Genomic DNA, 25,453 nt, shown 5'->3' on the forward strand with positions numbered 1-25,453 from the left:
TTATCTTACTCAAACGAAATAACCAAACAATTCTTCCTTTCAAATTCATCTCTTGAATATCGTCATAGTGAAAAATTTTCTGAATTCAAAAAATTTCTTTCCGTACAATATACAAAAGAATGCAAAATATACAAAAAGAGAATAGCATAACCGTCAAGAATTCCATTGAAATATATTCCAAACGAACTTTAGAATTTTCTGAGTAAATTCTTTTGGAATTTCTTGATTTTTTTAAATTCTTGACTTGCTTTTTAACATTGCAGCAAACAACATAGTAACAAAAAATTTAAAGAATAAATAGAAATTCAAAGTTTTCATTTGTATAAGTTTCTATCTAATTTTATAGTGATTGAAATAAAATAAAGTAAAAGAAATTTGGTTTCTAATACTTCATCAAAGTGAAATTTTGAACGATTTAAGGCTTAAAAAGACAACCGAGACGAAAGTCATCCTCATGCATTATGTATATTTCGTCCTGAATATCTATTCAAATTCTTTTCTGTGGAAACTTTGATAGCATTTCTTAGAATTACTCTTATTCTTTGCTTTAGTGAAAAAAAAAATTTAGAAGAAATGTGAATCACTTGGCGAGAAAACACAACAGGTATTGGCGACATGCAGGCAACCCAAAAAAGGCCGGAAACCTGTTTATGGGGGAAAAGAGACAAGGCGTTTGCGAACTACCTGGATCGGCGGACCGCGTTACAGATACGTGTTTTTTGTTGTCCCAACAGGATCGTGTCGGGTTTCTTCTGATCTGAGTACAATTTTTTTTTATTTTAGTAAAATCCTGCTGGAGAGCTTCCTTTTTTTAAAAAAAAAAAATATCTATAAATGGGGATTTTTTCCATTTAATATTTGTTGATAGTCAGTACAAATTTTTATACATATTTTTTTTGCCATAAACACTTACTATATGTGGATTACGAAATATTTTGGATAGTACTACCGTTCCGGATGAAGATTGGATTCTGTGTTTAGATTCCTCGTATCTGGATCAATTTCTAATGGATATAAGGAGTTAAAATAGCCTGGTGAGTTTGATGAAATTTTTGCATTAGATTTTATAAAAACAAAGAAATATTACGGATGGAATATTTAACAAAATATTTTACGATTTTACAATACTAAAAAAAGTGATGTTGAAATGATATGAACTATTTTTATTTAAAGTGGATTAAAACGCCTGTCGAATCTTTATAATTGAGTTAAGAACAGAAGATGAAGCATTACGTTGAGCTATAAATTTGTTTTCTAAATTCGCATTCGAAGAAGCTAAAGAAGTCTTCGATTTCGTCAAAGTATCTGGGTTGTTTTTCTAGCTTTAAATATTTTTTTTTCTAAATTTGGACAAATTAAAAATATTTGACAGATATTTCTGAATCCATCAATAAATTTTTCAAATTCTTGTAGAAAGCTGAAGAAATATATTACTTAGCTCCTGAACTAAAAAAATAAGCTGCATGTTTATCCAATTAAATACTGGGATTTAACTGATAAATAACCTGAAATTTTCATTTTTTTCTCACAATTTAAAGCATTAAAAAAAGTGTAAAATATTTTTTAATAAATAGTTACTTATTCTGTAAATCAAGAATTATGTAAGAAAATATTACACAAAATTTAGAAATTTATAATCCAAATTTTAGTAAAAATGTACATTATATTTTTATTTAAAAGAGCTTTGTAAAAGGACTCTACGAAAATCTAGAAAAAACAATAAAACGCATTAAAAACTGTATATTCAATGGCATTAAAAAGTAAACTATTAAAAATCAATGTAGCTTTACAACGAATGAACGCAGAAACAAAGTTCGAAGGATTTTATAAAGAAAAATATTTAGAAATAAAAAACACGGAATTAAAAAAAAAATCGATATTTTTACCCGATATTTTTTTTAAACACAGCCACCTACCTTAATTGCATTATTTTTATTCATTACTTTTCTATTTGATATGTTATTATTTTTTTCGGGGAGATTTTAAAATGTATTAGTCCTTTTAATATTTTAAGAAAATTTGTTTTTATACGTTACATTCAGGGAAAATAAATGTTATTCTTATATTGGTGCTTTAGAAATTTTTGAATGCTAAATCTTTTTGCGGAAAATTTTAAGTAACCATAGTTGATATCACAATTGTGGCGCATTTTATATAAAGCAAGTCCAACCTGCAACCTGCTTTATGAGTCCAACCTGCAAACACCTTTATAGCAGTACCTTTTCACATATTTAATAATTTCTAACTTATATTATAAAATGATTCAAAGTAGGTACCATTTTCTTTACGAAGAGAAGGACACTAAACACATATATATAGACGTTCAGAGAATAGGGAACCAAGTCACATTAAGAAAGCCATGATAAAAATAAGTAAATGCTTTTTATGACATACCTACACGAAAGTACTAGAGAATTTTACTTTGTTGAAAAAGTCCGAGTCATAGAAGATGTCTTGTATAATACAGCTTTCAAACTCATTAGAAAGCTTTAATTAGAGATCTTAAGTATATTCAAAGTTATCGAAGGTGATTGATATGCATTGAAAGTGATTCTCTTGCGCATTGAGTGATCCGTACCTGTTCCTTTTGATTTAAATTTCAGATATAGGCTGTTCATTTTTCTAAAGAAAGAAATGACATAATATTAATTATAGTGGGCAAGAAATTTGTAACCTATAATAAAATGTTCGAAAATCATATATTTTCTTGTCATATTTTGCGAATATGTATAAAGAATACTAAATTTAATTATTAGCACATATTGCTATTCATATATTTTTGGGTTAAGCAAAATTATTATTTGGAATCAAAACTTATAAGCAGTTAGAAAAAACAAATTTGCCCGTTTCCTGCATTTCTTTTAGATATTTATTTGATTTCTTAAAATTTTTATTCGATTTTACAATGCTTATTTATTGTTTTAATTGCTATTTATTTTTTATATAAAATAGTTTTTAATTCTATATATTTAAAATAATCATTAAAATCAAAAGAACCAGATCCCAAGTCCCAACCACTGTCCGATTTTTGTTTTAAGCCTCCCTTATGTCATAAACCCCCCCCCCCCCACACACACACGCGCGCGCACACACATCAAAGTACGCTATCGATGGTCGCGTGTCCTGCATTGATAACAAAAAAAAAAAAAAAAAAAAAAAAAAAAAACACTTTACTGCACATTTTCTGTGTTGGGTAAAACCTCGATAGTTGCAATTAATATACCGATTTCGTCAGTTTTTATTACAAATTAATTTCTTGAAATCATCCTTGAAATATCATCAGTGACAATCTGCTTCAGAAATTCTTAACTGCCAGTTGTTCAGATATAAGTTAACACGATAAAACGAAGAAAGCTATATAGATAGATTTGGCTTACAGTACTTATCATCTAAAGTGCAGATGTGTTTCATATTTGGAATCAAATCCGGGATGACCAAAGGGATGGCCATCTGTCCGTCTATATTTTCACAAATATGTAAACGTGAAAACTCAATGACTTAAATACAGGAATTTTTTTAATGTGATTTTGAGTCTACAGTTTTAATTCTGTGCCAAATTTTGTTTTCTAGCCGCCAGAAGAAAGGGGTCTCAAATGCACTTTGTGTTGTTTGATGTACGCATGCCATCGATTAATTGCTCCCTACTGTTCGCCATAGGCATGCGGTTAATAATATAAAAGCACATTATATATGCGATAAAATTCGAAGAAATCGCAGCTTTTTGTGGTGATCCTTCTTGTGATTGCCACACAATTTCTTTGTTTGTTTAATTCTTAGTTATTTTTAGTTAGTTTAAATATAGCGACTAATTATTAAATATTTCTTGGCAATATGTAAAACTTTTACTCATTCACAACTTCAAATTTTATTAATCCATGCCTTAATTTGAAATTAAACAAAACTTTAAAAAAAAACATTGAATTAAAATATAATGCCGGTATGAAATAGTAAAATTAGTTTTCCTTAAGACAGTTTATATATAGAGAAAAAAACTAATGCTCAAATAATTTATGGAAGATCTAGACTGAATTATTCATCGATTACAGAAACACATTTGACGAATTACTTCATGCTGTGCTGCAAAACATCCAAAAAAAAATTTTTTTTTTTTTTTATTGAAAATCAAATTAAATAGTTATTGACCGCATACCACTTTATTGAAGATATAAATAAAAAACAATTAATAATACATAGATTTTTGACTAAATTTGGCATTTATTTGGTATTGCTTCAGTTTTCAATCAATTCACTCGTTTATCTCCTTATCAAAAGCAAAAATTCGAATTTCTTCAGAATAATAATACAATTTAAAAAAGAAATCATCTTTGAAATCACGATTAGGGACAGTTATAAGCATTGTTGTTTTTGAAACAAGATCAAACTTTTGGGGGCAATATTGAGAAAACTACAGAGCAACCTAAAGGATCTCCCGAAGCTGTTTGACAAGAACCAAATGAAACAAAAGTTTAAAAAAATGCTGAGAATATGCAATTTTTAAAAAAATAATTTTTTGAAATTACTTTGTTGGCAACAAAAAATATCCTCTGCGTATAAGGAGCAAGAATACTGAAAATCAATTTACTGATAATTTGGATGAATTTTTAATACTTTATTCTAATTTAATTTGAATTCATAAGCATTTCACGATAAATATTTACAAGCGTACTTCAAATGTATGCTATTATTTAACACTATACTAAAATTTATATAAATATTTAAATGTTTCTGTGAGTTTATACAATGTTTGCTTTATTTTCAAACTGAAAAATTACAAAGCAAAAAAAATTCTAGAAGTTTACTGAAAATAAATCAATTGAAAACATCAGAACAATTTGCGGAAACAAAAGGCATCTAGATCTTTAAAAACACATAATAGTTTAAAATAAGTATGAAGCCTTTCTCTCTTTTCTTAATGCTCAAAGTTATTTTATTTTTCGGTCAACCATTATTATGAAAAAATATAATATGATCTTTAATACTTCTGATAAAAACTGTTCTGATGCTTTCAGAACTCCTTTTTTTTTTCTTTTTCTTTTTCAAGGCTTAAAATATTAGATCTAAGAATGAAAAAATAAAAATAAAAACTTACAACGCGTTCTTTAAGATTATATATATATAAAAAAGATTCCATTCTTTAAATGAGAGAAGATAAACTGTTGTAATAACTATGCGCTGTAAGAAATTTGCATGGTTGTCTTTTTACAAATACTAAAATTTAAAATCTTCCGACATTATCAAAAGCTCAGTAATATATTCAACAAAAATACTCGGTTTCAAAAATATTCAAATAAAACAAAACTTGCTGCAAAAGCAAAGAATAATATAAACAAAATCCGTGAATTCGAATTCCCTCGTTGTCGATTTATAAGAGGCAGGTGCAAAGAGAAAGGTGCTGACAAAAACGCGGTTGGAGGTAAGCGGTTTGTAGGTCTGGAATCCGGCCTCTAGCTAATTTCTGTTCCTTTTTATTCACGTCAGTTTCTAGCTACGTTAAATGAAACTTTGAATTCAAAGTTCGACTCAGTATCGAATTATTTATCACTATTTTGCCTTAAAAATCCTCTCGTGTGTGTGTGTGTGTGGGGGGGGTAATATAATGTAATCACTTTTTTATTTCAATATTTTAAATGAAAGGATACGTTTTGTTATATTATTTTATTGAGATCACTCATTATGAGACTTCATGAATTATTTTGGCTCTAACAAAATTTTTAATGTCATTTTTATTTATTATTCAGTATTCTCCAGAAAAATAAAAATAAAATATTGAAGGTACTAACTACAAACGAATAATTTTCTGTTTAGGGTATGAACTATCCTCATTCCCCTCATAAAAGAAACCAAGCCTATTGCTATGCATTTAATTAGATTTTCTAGATATGGTTACGATCTTCTAATAATAACTATTGCTACTAAAACATAACGATGGCAGAGAGGAGCTTTTACTGCATATAAGACCAATTTTAAAAATTCATAAATTTAATGAATATTCATATTTATCTATATTTTGAACGTGATAAACAAACACAAATAATTAACCATTTTTTCAATCAAATCAGATTTTCATTCTTGGAGTAAGTATAATTGACCGAATTTCGTTTTAAGTTCTAAAAATTTTTTTTGCAGATTTTTATCAAATTTTCTTTTTTTTTCAAATAAAAGACAGAACAGTGCATTTACTGTTGTATGAAGTCGGCTTATCAGAATTTCCATTTGGCTAAAGTAATATTAAATCTCCTTTAGAAGAGAGATTTTGCTTTAATATTTAAAAAGGAAATCAATTTTTGTTCTATAAGTTTTGGATATTTCATACGATAAAAATAATAAGGTTCATTTCATGAAATTTTAAAACAAATAGTGATAATAGCAATTTATTGGTTTAGGAAAAAGGGGCAATGAATCTATTTCTTTGTTATTTTGCTTCAATTAGAGTTTTGTTCCTCGAAGCAGAATAAAACTAAAGATCCGCAAAATCAAAATATTGCACAGATGTGCTGTCAGATGAGAGGTGTGAAATATCTTAAACGTTTTAAAAGACAGAACTAGTTCTATTTCTCCACCAACCATATCATCAGAGGTTTAAATGGCGGAACTTCTCTTATTCTTCAGCCTTTCATTCAGTTTGTTTGCGTTACCTTCTCTGAACTTTCTGTCCATTATTCGTATCAGCTTGAGCAATACCTCCAGCATCCTGTTTTCACTCCTTTCTCACCAACCAGAATATCACGTTCTGGAAATTACAAAAGCTTTGCTTACCAGCCATAAGCAAAATAAGAATAAGCAATAATCTAGAAGTAATATCAGGCCAGAGAAATATCAACACCGGCAATATTAAATTTTTAATTAGAAAAGGAGTGAATGTCATCAAAAACGTTTGCAAAAAATATTTTAAGCAGATATTACTTGTACTAGTGTGGTAAAAGACATGAGAAATGACTCTTAAATCTGAATTTTATTTTCGCATTTCTTAGGATTCGTGTTTGAGAAACTTGAATCGATTTACTAATACTTTTCTGTGATAACATATGTAAATTCCGTAAAATAAATAAACAAGTGAGTGAATTTAATACATTTCCATAAAGTTGATTGTTTGTAGTTGATTTTTAATTTAAATTGGTATTCTTGAAAGTCTTGTATAAAAAAACATAAAGTTGTACTCTCGTTTCCATTGGGCTTTTTTAAAAAACTTTACTAATGTTTAATGTAATACTTTAAAATAGATTTACTAATGTTTTTCGCCGATAGCAATTTTTATTAAACAAATAATCAAACGAATTTAACACTTTTTAAATCTTTTGAGATTAAAATGCATTTTCGAAAATCCCGCATACGAGAAATTAAAGTTGTATTACAACATTAATTATTATTATTATTCTAGTAAATTCTAAATATTTTTACAAGCATTTAATACAAGTATTTCAATAATGCAAACGATCTTTTATCTTGGTGCCATTTTTACTATAAACAATCATAAATCTTTTATATTATTATTTAAAAATATTTTTTTTTCATAAAAAAAGAAAATATTTATGAAATTAGTTTTGTTTGTAAAACTTATAAATTTTCTAGAATTTCACTTTTACATTTTTCATAAATGAACGAGTATGCGAATACATCTTAACTCGTATCTTAATTTTCAGTAGCACATAATATTGCTTAAAAACTGAAGTAATTCTTTTTATAAAATTAAGTTTACCGTAAATAACCCTCGTTAGTAAGTTTTATAAATGTTTTGTAGTCTTCTCGAAGCTTGCTTCAAAAGAGAATCCTTCATATTATTTTTTCACATTTGTTTATCATTGGCTAAAGGGAACAAAATCTCAAAATGGGGTTTCACATCTTTTTAATGCAAATTCGTCTTCAAAAATATTGCAGGTATTTTTATCGCTTAACATTGCAAGTATTGCAAGTTTTTAATGTAACGAAAGTTGTTTGATTTATTAATAATGCGCTAATTATTTTATCATCTTTTTAATATCTTTGAAATAAATAAATTAATTAAATTAGCTTTACTAAGAATCATTAAAGCGTGGTCCAGTTTTTTCATCAGTCTAAGACTGCAGGATCTCCCAAGACATCCTAATATGCGACAAGCACTTTCCTCTATATAATCAATTTCGATTAACTTTCAAAAGAGATACGAAAGCAATTATATCGTATTACAATCATATAAATTAGATAAAGAATAACGAAAAAAGTCGCTGAGCTTCCTTCAAAATTTTGCCATCAACTAAATTGATCGTGTAATAGTCCAGCAATTCAGATTGCTTTTTATGACTACACCCCATGTTTATACATCTTAATTTTCAGTAGCAATGGTGAGTATTCATTACCTTGCTGAAAGTAATAAAACTTGGATTTTTAGACATCGAGTTCACTACTTTTGCTTTTATTTATGTTATTAATAATATTGGAAAGCAATTTCATGCTTTGAGCTTTGTTTTTCTATTTGCCTTTGAGCAGATAAAGAATTAAAAAAATTAAGAAATATGTCATGCACTTCTGATAATGGAGGGTTTTTGACATCGGGCCTCTGAAATGAAGAAGAGAAACAAATTTATAAAAATAATAAGTTAGATTTAAAAAAAAATATGAACCTTGATGTCGAATCAATGAGTTTACAAAAATAAATAAATAATATATAATATAAATTCTATATAGTATGGAATATCAGAATGATAATGGCATTTTGTCTAGCAGATTCTTATCTGCTTCATTATATTATCTGCTTTATTACATTACAGTATTTTTAAATGAATCTGCTTAAAAAATAATGTGTATGAAAGTGGTTATTAAGCAGTCAACAGGTATAAAAACATGTTATTCTTTTTTATGAGAGCAATATATATATATATATATATATATATATATATATAAAAGAAATTATTAACATCATGTTAAGTTAAAAATGTGTTGAAATAGGAAACTGAAGCGACTAACTTACTAAAAGAGAGACCTCACAGTGAGTACTCCTAGGGACACAAATTACCTAACATCCGCCACTCAGAACAAAATTCCTTATTTTAAAAATTCACACAGAAGGACATCCTTCTCTTTCAGTAAGAAAATTTGGACTTCGTGAAAGCGTTGAATATTTTAGGAAAATGGAAATATTTATTTTTTAACGTCTGAAAAAATGCTTTTAAAAATACAGATAATGTGAGCATAAACTTATCAAAATATATTTACAACTATTCTAAATTAATAAAATCTCTATAAACTCTTTTCTTGAAAATCCATCTGCATTTATAATAAATAAATAAATATATTGGGCTGATAAATTTCACGTTTTATAACACTTTTTTTTAATTAAATAATGTTGTTAGTAGCATAATATCTTTTGAATAGGATTGAAAAAATTGACTGGGTTGATTTTTTTTTTCTCATTAGAATGAACTATTATTAAAATGAACTTATTTTTCGGCATATAATTTTAATTTTGATTTTTTAAAAATCTTTTGCCGTCGTTTTATCCATTTTAAATCACTTATTTGCTACTGCAGATTCCATCTTATTATATAGCTGTAAAAGATTTTGAATAATATTATGGGAGACAAATTAATTAATTTTCTATTATATATTTATCGGAATCGTTCAAACTAGTCAAGTAAAATTCATGCTTTCTCAAAGTGGACAGTAATTTTCTTGTCTTGTTCTTAATTTTGTTCTAAATAATTTAAGCTGGTTTAAAATTGAATTTTGCTTTTAAATTCTGCTGGAAGTTTTTTTCTTCTCTTTTTTGAAGCTGCTTGTTTATTAAAATGGTTTTTTCGTTAAAGAGTTTAAATTGGTTCTATGAGTAATCTATAATTATTTATATAAGAAATTTCTCACTCGTATTGCTAGGTTGATCCTTTGAATATGCTTTCTAATCATTAGATTTTATAAATTGAAAATGTTTTAAAAGAATCCTATGCGATTTCATTTTTTAAAAAAAATGTCATATATTTTTCATTTAATGATATCATTTATTAGTTTCTTTATTCATATTTCTATTGTTAAGTCCATTCTCGTATGATAACAATATAAAATTAATATTTTGAATAAAATTTTCATCAACTTATTTTCTTTTTAAAATTAAATTTGATTATCTGCTTAAAAAACTGTGAAATTTCATTTACACATTTCTTTGATTAGTTTTTAAATTCCTTTGCAGGTTTTATAGGACGATGTAGCGTTTTTCAGAAACAGTAAAATAAAATAGATGAATTAGAGAGAAATACTTTGGCAAAAGTTTTTTAATTCGTTTTGTTAACATGTTCTGTTAATTTTTTGATAGATATTTCAAATTGTTATGTAATAAAAAATAAATGAATTTCCCTTCTGTGTCTGTAACTTACAGAATTACAAGAATAAGAGGATTATAAAGATATTCTAAAACTTTTCTTAACAATCTGATATCATAGAAATCTCGCAATGAAATTAGTCGTCGATAGAAAAAGAAGCAAGATTCAATTCACATATTTTTTAAATCTTTTTTGTATATTCATTGCAAATTTTGCATAAATATTTTATGTCGACAAATAGCGTTACCCGCTCATCTATTTTAATATGGCAGAATATATTTCCAGCAAATTTTCTATGAAGAGACGTGGTTTTGAATTTATAGGGTTGTTCAAAAGAGCATCTATAATGTGCATAAAAACATTTGAAATGCGTGTGGCAAATGTTAATGCACCGGTTGGATGATTTAATGCGCACATAAATTTAGAATTGGTGGCAGACATCACGTTTCCCAACAGTTATTTTTCTGACTTAGTGTCAAAAACACGAATTCGTTTGCTGCAACCACCAATCATTATAAAAAGTTAAATATTTTAGATCTATGGGGCGTATTAATTTATTTGTGACAGAAATCCTTATCTTTTTCACCTTTGAACTTCTGAATTGAAATGAATTTGAATTCCTGGCGTATATTCACCGGGATCCATTGTAAAGTTAAGTTACAATCCTTGTCCAAATGATTATAGCTTTACTGTTCGAAAAAAAAAATAGAGATTGAAGTTTATCAAAGGAAGTTTTACGTTATTTTCCACGTTTTGTTAGAAAAAAAAATTTTACAGTAATAAATTCAGTAATACTAAAACGAAAGCAGTTTTAAAAATAATTTTTATTGGGAAAACTTCAAGCACCTTTTTTTAATCATTTAGCGAGTTATGGGATTTATATACTTCACTAAACTCTTAAAATTAGTTTAAATAATTTTTAGTAAAAGAAATTGCTTTTTAGTTAATTTGAACATCATGCTACAAACACTGGATTAAAAATCATTTGGAAAAAAAATTTCAAATAAATTGTCTTATTTTTTCGAACCTATTCTCTTCGCATGCATAAAAAATTGAAGAGAATTTTTTTTTAAATTCTTAGTCAATAGTTTTTCGTATTTTAATCATTTACTATTTTTTAATCTTTAATGCATTTCCCGATTCGTTATTTTAAATATTAAATATTCTTAAAAATGAGCTTTTCCCTGAACTCTTGACAAGAAAACACCATTTTCATGAAATTAATATTAATCGGTTTTTTGAAATTAAATTTTGAAAATATTTAAATTTTATACTGTTATCAGAAATGTACTAATTTCAGAGCTCTAATATGCTAAAAAGTGAGTGGAAAATCGATTATAAAATTTCATCTTTACACACATGATGAAAGACAAACTAATCAAAAACATATAAAAACTATGTGATAAATATGTGCTAAAATATATAATTAAGTATTTTATGATGCAAAAAATATATAAAAATATGCAATTATTATTATCAGACCAATAATGTTTTTATAAAGTTCATAATTTAGACAAGCCTTATTAATGAAAAGTGAAATAAACTTGCCTATGCAATAGTATTGTCGAGAGGAAAATTTTTTATAAATCAAAATTCTCCACCAAGCTATATTATAACGAAATTACTCATTTTTTTTGCCTTCTCATGATATTTTATATTAAAAAGTTATATAAATGCATTAATGTTTCATTTTCGTGGCGTTTCCAAAGGCTGGCATTAGTGATATCTATAGCGCCTTAGTGTCCGGTCGCTAAGCCATTGCCTCCAAATATTTAAAAGAATACGCATGAAATAATAAAAATAAAATATTCAGTACTCTATGATTTTAAACAACAAATTTTCAAGATTTAATCATTTCTTATACCAAATGGACTTTTCTTTGTAAATTTTAACTGTCGCCAAAGAACATGTTTGGCTTAACTGAAATATTCCAAAATGCCATCACTTTAGTATAGAAAAAATAGAAAATACAGTACACATGATATAGATATTATTGACGATATTGAATAAAGATGAATCCATATGATTCAGTTTTTTATAATTGCTTTACTCAAAAATACCATCTCTATAACCCAATATTTTAAACTTTTTTTAAATAATTATTTTAAAAGAAAGTTAATGTTACATGTTGAAAGTATTGAAATGCATATTATTGTATAAGGAACATATTTCTGCCAAGACTATTCAAGAAGAATAAGATAAATATCAATATCATCCACTTCAAGAAAATTAATAATATTATTGATTTTGACTTTGCCGTTATTCGACATCTCTTAGAATTGAATCCAATGGCGTTTCATCCAATTCCTGATGCCAAATAATAAATAATGTAACAATATTTATTGCAGTAATTTATTACAAACAATTACAAGCTAATTTTACTCTCATCTTGGTATTCAAATAACAAATACATTTTTAACATACATTTTAGTTAGATTTACTTTCCATTTTGAAACTATGCATGGGTCGATTTGGGAATGAACTGCGCATTTTTTTATCGGTGCTCTGAATCTATTCTTATCGAGATAATTACAGTTAACAATATAGAAACGACGTCATTTAAAGAAAGCTTTGTATCAGAAATTTTACAATAAGATCCTTAATAATCTATATGAATAAGAGTATGAAATATTATATTGCTTTTATATCTATTATGAACAGTTAAGGGCCTGAGAGATCGAAAAATTGAAAAGCAGTGTCACAATTACCAAAGTAATGAAAATTTTCAACTTCTTAATCGAATAGGCAACAAATATCACTCTAAAACAACGATTATTTTGTTTTACTGTCATTAAAAGTTTCATGAAATATTATCTTTTTAATTATTTCCACATTACGGCTAACAAATTGAAGAAAATAATATCTGAAATTGCAGCACTTATATTGTTTTTTCGTTTTTGTGCTTTTATTATCACTACCATTATTTTGGTCGCGTGCGGGCTTACTATTTTTTTTTCTTCCTTTAAATAATGTGTTAATAGTGTGGAAACTTTCAATAGGAAACTGTGCTGTAATCTTATCTTTCGAGGTCACATTTCACCTTCTATTGATGCAAACTAGACGAAGAGGCCATTAAAAGGGAGTTATTGTTTCCCAGATTTTTACATGATTTAGTATTAGATCTCTTTCCGGTGAAAGCTTCGGTTTTTACTTTTCACTGATGTACTGATAATAACTGACTTATGCTTGTATCCTATTACGCTAACAATGGAAACACGAGTGGACTGAATCCATCTTCAAAAATTCCACTAAAGCTGACAGCCATTGAAGAATTTGATAGCCAAGAGTGAACATTGATACCTAAAAAAATACCGTCTTTACTGACGACTAAATTTTTATGAACGGAATTTTTAAGGTATCACATTTTTGCATATACTTCTTTTTATTTATGTTATGCTACTTTATAGTAGGATTATATTCATCAGTTAAAAAATGACAGTAGGAAAGCATTTTAATTTAGTAGTATACTTATTTCCAAATCTAAATGTTGAAGAATTTAAAAGTTTTGTAAGTAGTTTAGTAAATTTCTTTAAAATAAGGAAAGAAGAGAGAAAAATAGTTATTTCATATAAAAATTCAATGCTAATAAGTTGCACAAATCTTTATCTTTTTTATCCAAGCATGAACTGAATGTAATGAATTACACATGCAATTCAATATATTAATTCAACCTATATAGCTATTAATAAGTTCCTCTTTTACAGTCTTAATTATTGATTACAATAGGAAACTGCATTAGTATGAAGTATGGGATAAAGATTTTTCAGAATGATATTTCTATTAATCGTTTGCTAGAATCGTGTTATTTAAATCTTTGAATATTTAATTAATTATGCATTATTTGATTCAGGTACATATAAAGAAATCTTTGTGATTTTTATAAACATAAATCCTTTATGTCAACAATCTAGGTATTTTTAATCCAAAGTATGTATAGATAAGTGACTATAATAAGAGTAATTTAGTAATTTAAATAATAATTTTAATGTGGTTGTAATAAGAGAAATATTAATAACTATCTGCCTTTGGCGGCTAACTTGTTCGCTCAGAATATTGATTTTTCTGGCTGTTTAAACTATTAATAGTGAAATCCTTTATTAGAATTCTGTCTTGTTACTTAATAAGACGGAAAAATATGAATTAAATGGAATTAGTCTATTACAATTATTGCCTGAGTATGTTACTGTTAAAGTATATAATTCAGTTATTTCGTAGAATTTCTAGTTATTTCGTGAAATAACTTATCATAATGTATAAAATAACGGATTTCATGCTTTATCGATTCAAGTCAGAGCAATTACATATCTGAAGACGGTTATGTCTAATTTTACGCTGTATTAAACTTTCTGTTTGGTACCAAAATCTTGATTTTAGTTACATTTCTGTCCTTTGACTGAGTGGAGGTTTCGGAGACACGGCGAACCTTCCCTTAACATTTTTAATAATAATTTCCTTCTGCATTAATTATTTTAGCTAAGCTTTGAAATAAGAGTAGCTATAAAAGTATCCAATGAAGAAGTCTACAATGATCGTAGAATGGTTTGTTCACGTTCGACTACTGACATTCAACAATAAGTAACTAGATCGATTTCTGTGATTCATATGTTAGCGAATTAAATGAATATATATATATATATATAGATGATTTTATCTGAAAAAGATTTTCATGCTGTTTATCTTTGTTTTTCATGTTATTATACTGGTTTCATGCACAAATTTTATTTATTTTGGAAAAGAAATTTAATGTATGAAAATCCTACCGAATACATTTGAACTAACTGACAGTCCTAACTTTTAAGAAAGCGGCCATCTTTTATAATGAACTTTAGATTCGTGGGCGTAGTTTGCTTATTGTTTATCAAACATCAAACAATTAATCATCAAATGCATTTATTATCCTCTGTATCTCTTCAGCAGAAAGATCACGATTTAGAGCAAAAGAGTGCAACGAGTTTTTACGTAAAGTGTCTTCACAAGATATTTGCATGACTTTTGGTGCTGGTAGGACTCAAAAGCGCTTTATTGTATTCCACCACTTCGTGAGAAAGTAGAATAAGGAAGTTGTTATTAGTGGGTGGCTTAACGTATAGCTCATACACCCACAAACTTGTCCCGACGGGAAACAAAAGCTTAATTGGCTGCTATAGAATAAGAAAGAAAATATTTGTATCTCTTTTCTGCTGTTTTAATTGTGGCTGTAGAGGCTTGGAATTTATGAACAGATAAAATTACCATATAAGTACCTGGTAATTGAACTGTTTACCTTTTATAGGGAGGTTGTAGTAAAGTAAAATTAGAGGTTTTGTTGATAAAGCAATCAATTCATAAATGTCAAAGAAAATTTTCATCAATGAATTGATTATTAGATTTGAAAACATTGTTGAATAATTTTATCATTTTTTGGCCGCAACATAAGGATAAAGTTCGATTGTAATGTTATAGCAAACATATAGTTTATATACTGAGTTGCATTTAGTACATTTCAAACAAAGTTGATTTCAGTCGGAAAAAAGAGATTAGAATCATTTGAATGAATACTGTAAAGTTCAGAAATATTGGAAGGCTAGAGATCTAATGGCGTCATAGCCAATCTTTTGGGCATTTATAATAAATAAATTTGACTGAGTAAAAATTTAACAGATTTTTAAAATGTAGCCATTAGGTGCAAAATAATGTAGATAATAAAACAAAAATATTTTTGAAAGTAATAGATTAATCACTTATTTAGGAAAAGTGATAAAAGCTCATGGATGTTCTAGCATAGAATTTTAAGCAGCTTCGCAATTTCCACAAGAGATTCTGATTTAGAAACTGAAAATATTCATTACTGAAATTTCCATTTTCAGTAATGAAAATCTACAATTAATTCAGTAATTTTCTTTTCTCTCTTTCTTTTATGTATGTCTGTTTTTTCATTAACAACGATTGTAATTGCTTTAATTAATGTTTAAAATGTTTTTAAAACTTAATGAAGCCCTTTTCTATCATTATTTCAATTCTTGCAAGAATATATTAGTATTTTTGGTTTAAAATACTAATTTGTTCCTTTAAAAAAATGAAAATCTTTTACTTTTATCCAGGTATAAACATTATGCATGCTGTGAGAAATAACAATGTTTATAAGAAAGTATTATAACCTCATATGTATATATATTTTAATATCAATACCGTTTCCAAATAGTTTAGCCATATTTTTATAACACTACATATTTTATAGGAAATTCAAAATCAAAAATATATACAACAATAGAATTTGAGATGCTTTCAATTTTTTTTATGTTTCGAAGCACTTTATTCCTCTTTTAGAGGGGAAGAAAGCTACTTTCTTAGTTTTTTGGGCAGTTTCGGATTTAGTGAGAATAAATTAAATAATTATATGGAAAAAAATCAAAATTTATTCAATATTTATCACTGTTTTATTTTCCTTAAATCATCTATCTATATGTCATTTTCTTTTCATTCTTTTCTTTTTGATCTTTTTAAAAACAATTTCTATTAATTTCCTCATTTTTATTTTTTCACTTTTTTTTTTCTTTTTTGGATTTATAATACCATTCTATTCTGTATTCTTTCGTTCGGTAATTTCCACTACTTAATATTTATTTTTCTTTATTTTAACTATATTATTATTTTACTACAACATCTTCAGTTATTTTACTCTTTTCGTACGATTTAAATTGCTTAGTGAGTGATTTTGCGATTTTTAATTTCATGTGGAAAATTGGGCAATTATAATTACTAATCCAATGAAATATTGTAAAATAAAACCCAGGTTAGTAAGTCTTTTGATTATAAAAACAATAAACTAGGGGGTGACAGACATGAAAAAGAAAATCGTAATCTCTAAGATTTTGCAAAAGAATTTCGTTTTGCTCGATTTTTTCCCCTCCTTATGCTGCGAAATTCTTCCAACAATAGAGTTTTATATTTTGGTAGAATTTTTCCATGAAAACATGAACTCTTCAAATCATCGGACCATGAATTTTTTGAAATCATCTTTCAGAAAACATTGCAGACTGAACGACCCACAATTTCGTAAACTTTGGGTGGAATTCTTCCCTTGGCATTGTTCTGTCATATCAAGGAAATGACAGAAAAAAAGATCTGTTCGACAAGAACATCTGCTGTAATTTCATAGGAGGTCTTTAAACTAAAGGAGCATCTATTTTCTGATCCGGGTTCTGGAATTGTGGTATGAATGTTTTAAAAATAATAATAAAAAAAAAGGCTTATCTTGTTGCTTACTAAATTGCCGTAATTTATTCCACTTGGCCAGCGCTATTTTGTGCAGATACTGCGCCAATTAGTTCCGGTAAAGAGAAGTGTGTGTTTATCAATTCCACGAATTTTTATAAGAACGTTTTATTTATTCACTGAAAACAAATATGCAAGAGTGAAACACATTTACTATCGATTGCCAAGAATTTCTCGGTATTAATGTTATTTTAATACCGCCATTATTTTTACTTTTCTTTATGATATACTAATTATAGATGCCCAACTTCGAAAATCTGATTAATCTGCATATTTCAGATTTCCCTAAATTTCTCTAATAACTTAAAATTAAATTTATCTGTCTGCAAAATCGATATAACTAAAAAATGATATTAACTAAAAGATTGAAATTCAGTTAGAAACATCGCATATTTCTAGCAAATTTTAGATTGTATCTATCAGTGGGAGATTTATCTGTATATACATATAACTATGTATAAATACTACAAAAATGTGATGGATAAAATGCACCATATTATTTTATCTCTAAAATTGTCGATTGCGTCAAATTTTAGGCCAAATCTGTTGAAGAATCGATTGTTTAATCATTTTGTCTATTCATGAAAATGTGACAGAACGAACTTAAAAACCTCTGCAGACTAGAACGATGCAATCAGATATGCTATCTTTACATCAACATTTTAACTTTGTGCCTAAATTTGGAAAATTCCTTTGAAGGTTAATCTATTTGCCTATCCATATGTATGTGAGCTGAACATGATAATTCAAAAACTCAATGAAATTGGATAAATTTGGATTTGTGATATCTACACCAAAATTGCAAATATTTGTCAAATTTTTGATGCAATCAATCAAAGCAAAGAAGTACTATTTCAAAATGCATTTCTGTTCCTCTTTTGCATTCAATAAAGCTAAGCACAAAATACGCCATATTCCGGATATATTGAAGAAATTCCAATGCATAACTTTCATTCCGATATTTGGCGAAAAGATTTAAAAATAAATCATAAAAGTTTAAGAAAAGAAAAAAATATTTGAAAAAATTAAACTAAGATTTCATGAGATACAAAATCGACCTCCTCCCCTTTTTTTTCCTTCAACATTTTAAAATATATAGCTCTAATCATTACTGAAATAAATTCAGTTTGAATTGATATCGTTTTTGTTCATTCTTTAAGTCCATTTTTGCACATTTTTTTCAATTTTATAAAAATTAAAATAATGTGATCAAATAATAGATTTTTGGATCTATCTTCAGTGCTTTATGTAATCGAAACGCTGTTGTTTTCGTTTAAATACGGACAATGGATGCCATTATTTATTCTCAAGCAATTTACTTCCTAGTTAGAGAATGTGAACATTTCAAAGACGAAATAAATGTATTAAATAATGGATAAAACAAATTTTAAAAGGAAAACAGAGTGGAATTATTTGACTTAATACATATCATAATAGTTTTTATAAAATGCTTTAGTAAATGAAATCTTAGTTTTTCTTTTAAATTCTTTGATAAGTTTTTAGAAAATATTTGAAAACTTCCGAAGAAAAGTAAATATTGTTGTCTATTGCATTTTATTATTCTTTATACCCCAAAATTATTCTTGATGAGAGACTATTTTTATAAAAATATCAGATTTTATAATAAAGACATTTTATTACATATAAAAGAAAATATTTGTTTACTTTTTCGCAAAAGAAAAAGTAGTCCTTCCCCTCCTTTTTTTTTTCTTCCGCTTACAATCAAAGAATGTTTTCTGCATCACTTGCATAATCTCTTTAAAATATGGCTTCTTTAACATATGATCCTAAAATTTGATTTCATTATTTTTGTAAGAACAGAAAAAGAAAAAAGAAAGAAAGAAATATTAAATTTATTAAAAAAAAAATCGCTGTTTATTCTTTTCAGAACAAAAAAACAACAAAAAAAAAAAAAACATTCGCCATGCAGGAAATCTTTATTTATTTTTAGAAGGAATCAAATTCAATACTTTCTATTTCATTTCACAGCTACTCATTTACTTATCTTAAAATCATGAATGAAGAAAGGATTTTAAAAAAGCACTCGTGTTTTACAGTGATATATGAATTGCTTATATTGTGGATGGACTTTTTTTTTTAAATTGAAAAGTTCTCAATTATAATTTCTAAAAGGTGTTTGCGAAATTATTGTTCACATTTCAGACTGGCTTCGATTTGTAAATTACAGTGATAATCTACATTTGAGTAAAAAGTATTTCTTAACGGTGTATCTAAGCCATAACTTTTATAAACGAAAGACCATGGAGGCGTTTGAATTTCAATTTATTACGATTTTTAAAGTACCTCTTAGGAAAAACCTTTAGCATTGAATGAAAGTGATAACGCCTAATTAAGATTCTGTCTTGTACTACGTAAAATTGGTTGTGGGTGTGAATCGGTAGCTGTTCTTCCAGAATTGCATGAGCGGTGACCAACTGTTTTAAGTAGGAAGGCTTGGCAAGCTCCGCCTATACGACGATTGATCACCTAATTTTATATGCGTCTTTAAGCTGAAAGCAGCAGGATGCGGGATTTTAAAACTCGAGAACAAATGCCCTTTTAATTGAATTCTTTAAAACTAGAGTTTCTTTTAAAGTAAGATTTTATTTTTAATTAGAGATCAGCCATTTTGGTTCTTCTTTTTCTTTCAATTACCAGAAAGTAATTTCAACATTCGAATGTAAAATTATGCTCATTATTCTTAGTAAATAATAACAATAACAATAGAATTCTGACGTCAGATCAGAATAACTTAATAAAGTTTTTTCTTTTTTATTTGTAAGTTGTTTATTTAGTAGTTAGCCTATTTTAATAATTCGAAAAGAATAAGATTTTGCAAGGCTGAGATGTTTCGCGTTTGAAGTTGAAAAATGTATGATATTTAAATAACAGGAAAAGAAGATAAATTAATTTGTTTGGTGAAATAGGAAATTTCAAAAATAAGCTGTGAATTTAGATTTTTATTTCACGAGTTAACAAATATTTCAGTGTTTTTTTATTTCAATCAAGAAAAATCCATAAGGTTTTATTTATATTCAAAATATAAATATAATTCAACTTATGAGAAATATACATTTATTTTCATAAGTTAAATTATCTGTTCAAATTATTTCCCATTTAAAAAGATAATTCTGTATGTAAGGATGAGAATTTTACATGTCGTTTTATTAGAATGGTCAAAATATTGGAGGATATAGTTTTATTATTTTTGTGTGTGTGAAATTCTATTTCTATCAATTAAAAAAAAAGTCATTTCGTTTCATAAATAAATGAATGAATTCTTAAATAGCTCTTAATATTATAGTTCACATCATTCCAAGACTGAATTACTGCAATGCTGAAACAATTATTTAAAAATGAATCAGAACAAACCTATTTCAAAATAATCTTTTAATCAAAGAAGAAGTTGATGCGATATATTATCAACAAATGTAAATAAAATTAGTAGACGCTTATAATTACATTACCGAATGATTTGCAAAGAATAAATTCTGCGGTAAATGTCCTTCCTAGTCCTAATTTTATTAGTTCCTTATGAAATCTAATAAGAATCCTTTGTAGCTGTGTCGCTAAAATATATTCATGTCTTTCAACTCTTCTCATTCTAATAATGAAAGAAAAGGAAACAGATTATCTTTATGTCAAACAGAATGCACCGTAATTTCCTCAGTCAAGATTTACGAGCTTTATAACTGGGATTAAACTGCATATCGAAAAGATAATTAATCCGATAATACAGGGAAGAAGAGCAGGAAAAGAAGAAGCAAAAAAAAGGGGGGGGGGGATTTTGCAGTTTCATGACATGCGTTAGTTACTGCCGTAAAAGTGAAGAAGTAATTAAAATTGCAGGTGTAAAAGCCATGAAAGCAATTTTACAACTTAAGCACAATAAAAGCTTGCCTAAAATTTATTGTGGAGATGCTATAAATTTGTGTGCAGATATTTTTATGACTTTGAAAACGATTGATACTAAATTGATAGGGATCATTGGACTTTTGTATTTTTAATTTTATTCTTTTAGAGATATTTAATGACAAAATTTTATATCCAATCATTTAGTAGCTTAATTTTTTTCTATTTCATCAAAAATTAAAAAGTTAGGAGACGAAATTAAGAAGCATTTCTAAAAATAAAGGATTCCTATGTTTTTTTGTAATTAAAAGAAAAAAAAATTGAGCCCTGAAAAATTAATATTGTTGAAATAACTAAATAATAAAAGAAAATTGATATAAAATTAATATTTTGATTAAATAATACAATTATATATTTTTATTACTTATACTGAAAGAAAAGCTTCAAATGCATTTTTGTTTCTTAACTATCAAATGAAATTGTAGAAAATGTATTGTTGAAGATTTAAAAGTTTGATTAAATAAAATTTCTAAACCTTGTTAAAAATTTCTTGGCTTAAGTCAGACTTAATTAATGTAAAACTTTGTTCTCAATTAAAAATAATATCTGTGGGTTAAAATTTTTATGAATGGTTAAATCGCACTGATATGACTATTGACTGATCAATAATGTAATTTTCCTCGCTTATATTTAGACCGTTTAATCTATGCAAAAATGCTAAAATCTATGTAAACAATTGCCTGAAAGAATTTTATTTCAAACTATTTTTTGCCTGTAAGAATTACATCTTTAAAAACGATAAAAGGATCAAATGAATAACAATTTGTCTTAAGATATTAATGATTTGTCTCAAATGATTACTTCATTTTTAAAATAATATATGCTTTTAATTTATGATTATGTGTCTATTTTTAATTAGGGTATCTTTTTTTAATAATTTGCAATTAAACTTATAGCCATAAAATATCTTTTGATCAACTTCTGTATTCGTTATTCCGAATCGAACTTTCATACCAGAATGTTATCATACTGAATCTAGAAGTAATGATGATTATTACACATTTCATAATCAGTTCTAGTGTCAATCAAGGCATATCTATGTATCCTATCTAAATATCAATTTATCAAGACTGATATTTATGAGTTCGAAGACAATTGATACCGAAAGTTGATGTTGAAATAATATTTATTACATAATGACTCTTGAAATATAGATTAAACTTATTGTAAACGATAATTTATTTTAGAGGTCATTTAAAAACATGCGATGTTTTAACAAAATTCTGTGTTATTAGCAGGATAAATTATTCAAAAATGGTAGAATTTCAAAAGTGATTATATGACAATGATTGCATTTGGGTTTCATTCTTAGCTTTAGATTAAACTTATTGTAAACGATAATTTATTTTAGAGGTCATTTAAAAACATGCGATGTTTTAACAAAATTCTGTGTTATTAGCAGGATAAATTATTCAAAAATGGTAGAATTTCAAAAGTGATTATATGACAATGATTGAATTTGGGTTTCATTCTTAGCTTTTTTTTTCTATTCAAATTATTTTTAATATTCTTTATCATATACTCTACTCTGAATATATGAAAATGCATTTTAACTTATCATTAATCATTGATCTATAGAAGTAATCTAGCCCTGCAGCTTTGTCAAAATATGAGATAATTTGGAAATTTCAAAAAGGTTCAAATCATTAATTTTTTTTAATGTTTTCACCTCCAAAAAATTATTTAAAAAAAGTTTATGAAATAATTTATTATAAATTAAGGTCCTTTGAAAAAAACAAAACAAATAAACAATACTTTGATTTCATTCATTTGCATATTTAATATTAAATACATCAGTTCTTATTTTTAACGCATTTTCATATTTAGTGTTGAGTTAATTCTGTTTGTGTTTCATCATGGATGGGAAGAAAACAATACGTATTTATTCAGCTCTAATAAAGAAGGTAATTTTATTAAGAAAATAGCAATTACGTTTTTTTTCCATGATACAAATGTTTGAAATCTCCTGATAATACTTATTTAAATTTACGTATATGTGGATTCCAGGTATAAATTTAAAATTACGGATTTCATAGTATTTTAATGAAAAAAAAGGTCAAGTAAATTAATTTTTAAATAAAAAGCAGTTATTATTTATAATTAATGACTGAAATGATTAAAATTATATGGAATAATGTTTTTCAAAACCAGTTGTCGATAGCAACCTGTTAGTCTGTTGGAGTTATTGGGTTTATTTAATTTCAGTAAAATCGTTAAGATATAACTTCACGTCCATGATTCTATCAAATTGTCACACATTAAAGTCATATTATTTTAATTGTTTTTCTCATGTTATGTTCAATGTGTATACGAACCTTTTTATTCGGGACCAATTTTATGATATCAAAGTGCTATGAAAAACCTAAATGATCAATTCATTTGTCTTCTTACTTTTGCAGTATTGTAGCTTCACATTTTTATTCGTTTTGTGAACTGCACAGAGATTAAACAGAATCCTTCCTCTTTAGCCTACAATAATGAAAGAAAATCACGTGATTAAATATCTAATGAAACAACGAAAACAGTTTGATTTATTGGCAACAATGTAATCTATTGTTGGAAGATAAATAAAAAAAATTTATTTTTAAAAAGTTGCCAAAATTCCTAGAAAAATTTGCCCGCCTATTAAATTGGCATCATTATAAGGACAAGTTATTAAATTCTGAAAAAAATTTATTTTGATGCAATAATATTTTCGGAAGTTATCTGAAAGAATGCAAAATTTTGTATAATTTTTATTTAAAGTTCAAATTAAAATTTCAGATGCATTGTTCCGAAGTGCACATTCCTCCCTCTAAAGTATATATGTGTCAATTTTGATAGTTGTAAGTCAAATGATCTGACCTATAAAGCTTCAACATTCACAAATTAATTTTTTTTTATCAGTAGATAAGTATTTACTAAAAATTGAAATGTAACAGAAGATAAATGAATATTGAAGAAAAGTCCATAATAATCTTAATCCATTACTGTTTGTATGAACTGCATTCATATATCAAATTAACATGTTAAAGTATTTCATACATAAAGAGTATTAAATAAAATTCAATGAATAAAAATTCTGTTTTAAAAAGAATTTTTAAAATATACTGCCTTCTTAATTTAACATCTTTCACATTATTTCTTTCGAGAATTCTTAATATCTCCTAAAACAAACTCATAATATTACTTCTCTGTTTATTTATCAAACCAAATACCCCTGAAAAGTAAAATAGTTAGCATAGTAACATATATATGCTTTTATTTAAATTATCGAATGCAATTAGGGAAATTACTATACTATTTTTGGAAATTTCTCATGTCAATATTTTAATTTCTTTAAATATATTTGTTAAAAATTGATTATAATTTAATATATAAATACTAAATACCTGTGCTATTATCTGAAACTATATAATTATGTCATTTATTGACGTTGTATTGATAGTATAAAAAATTCATGATATTTCAAATACCACTCAATGCTTTGCAACGTTGCACAATGTTTTATTATCCTGAAAATGGAAACTGAAATTTTCCCTTATGATATAATTGGGATATTGCAAATAATAATCGGGATAAAGTCTATGTTTAAATTTGATGGGAGAAATATTTTTTTAAAAATGTTACAGAATATGAAAGGGATTTTCTTTATATCGAAATAATTGCGATTTCATCCATCAAATTGTGCCAGAAGTTTACTAAAGAAAAATAACATTTAAGAAATCGAGTTCAATATACAGAAATATTTACAGAACTCTAAAACAGAGTAACGAAGAAAGATTTATGTTTTACAAGAAACTTTGATTAGTTTGGCATTGTACTGCGCGCGTCATCCTTGAAAAACGAACTTTCTCTAGAAAGAGAAAGATACGGATCATTGCATTTTTTTTCCCTTGCTAATGTAGCGATATCTCGCCTTCATAAGCAGGGAATGAAAGGAAACTTTCGGCCATTGTCAAAGAATGATTTATAAAGGAATGCTATCAAGTGAAACATTTCTATTTGGGCTTTCATGCACA

At 26.7% G+C, this 25,453-nt stretch overlaps 1 protein-coding gene across 2 annotated transcripts in view; it reads left to right on the forward strand.

Annotated features, from left to right (window-relative positions):
* The first annotated feature begins 679 nt into the window (after window positions 1-679).
* LOC129966050 (ankyrin repeat domain-containing protein 6-like) overlaps window positions 680-25,453 on the forward strand; it is a 127,793-nt gene continuing 103,019 nt past the window's right edge. The window contains exon 1 of one of the 2 annotated variants that reach the window (XM_056080407.1): window positions 680-1,034. The gene's annotated coding sequence lies outside the window, so the exon portion shown is untranslated. The remainder of the gene's footprint in view (window positions 1,035-25,453) is intronic. The other variant, XM_056080416.1, reaches the window with a different exon arrangement.

The sequence above is a fragment of the Argiope bruennichi genome, chromosome 1 (assembly GCF_947563725.1).
Source record: "Argiope bruennichi chromosome 1, qqArgBrue1.1, whole genome shotgun sequence".
In the NCBI taxonomy this organism is placed as follows: domain Eukaryota; kingdom Metazoa; phylum Arthropoda; class Arachnida; order Araneae; family Araneidae; genus Argiope; species Argiope bruennichi.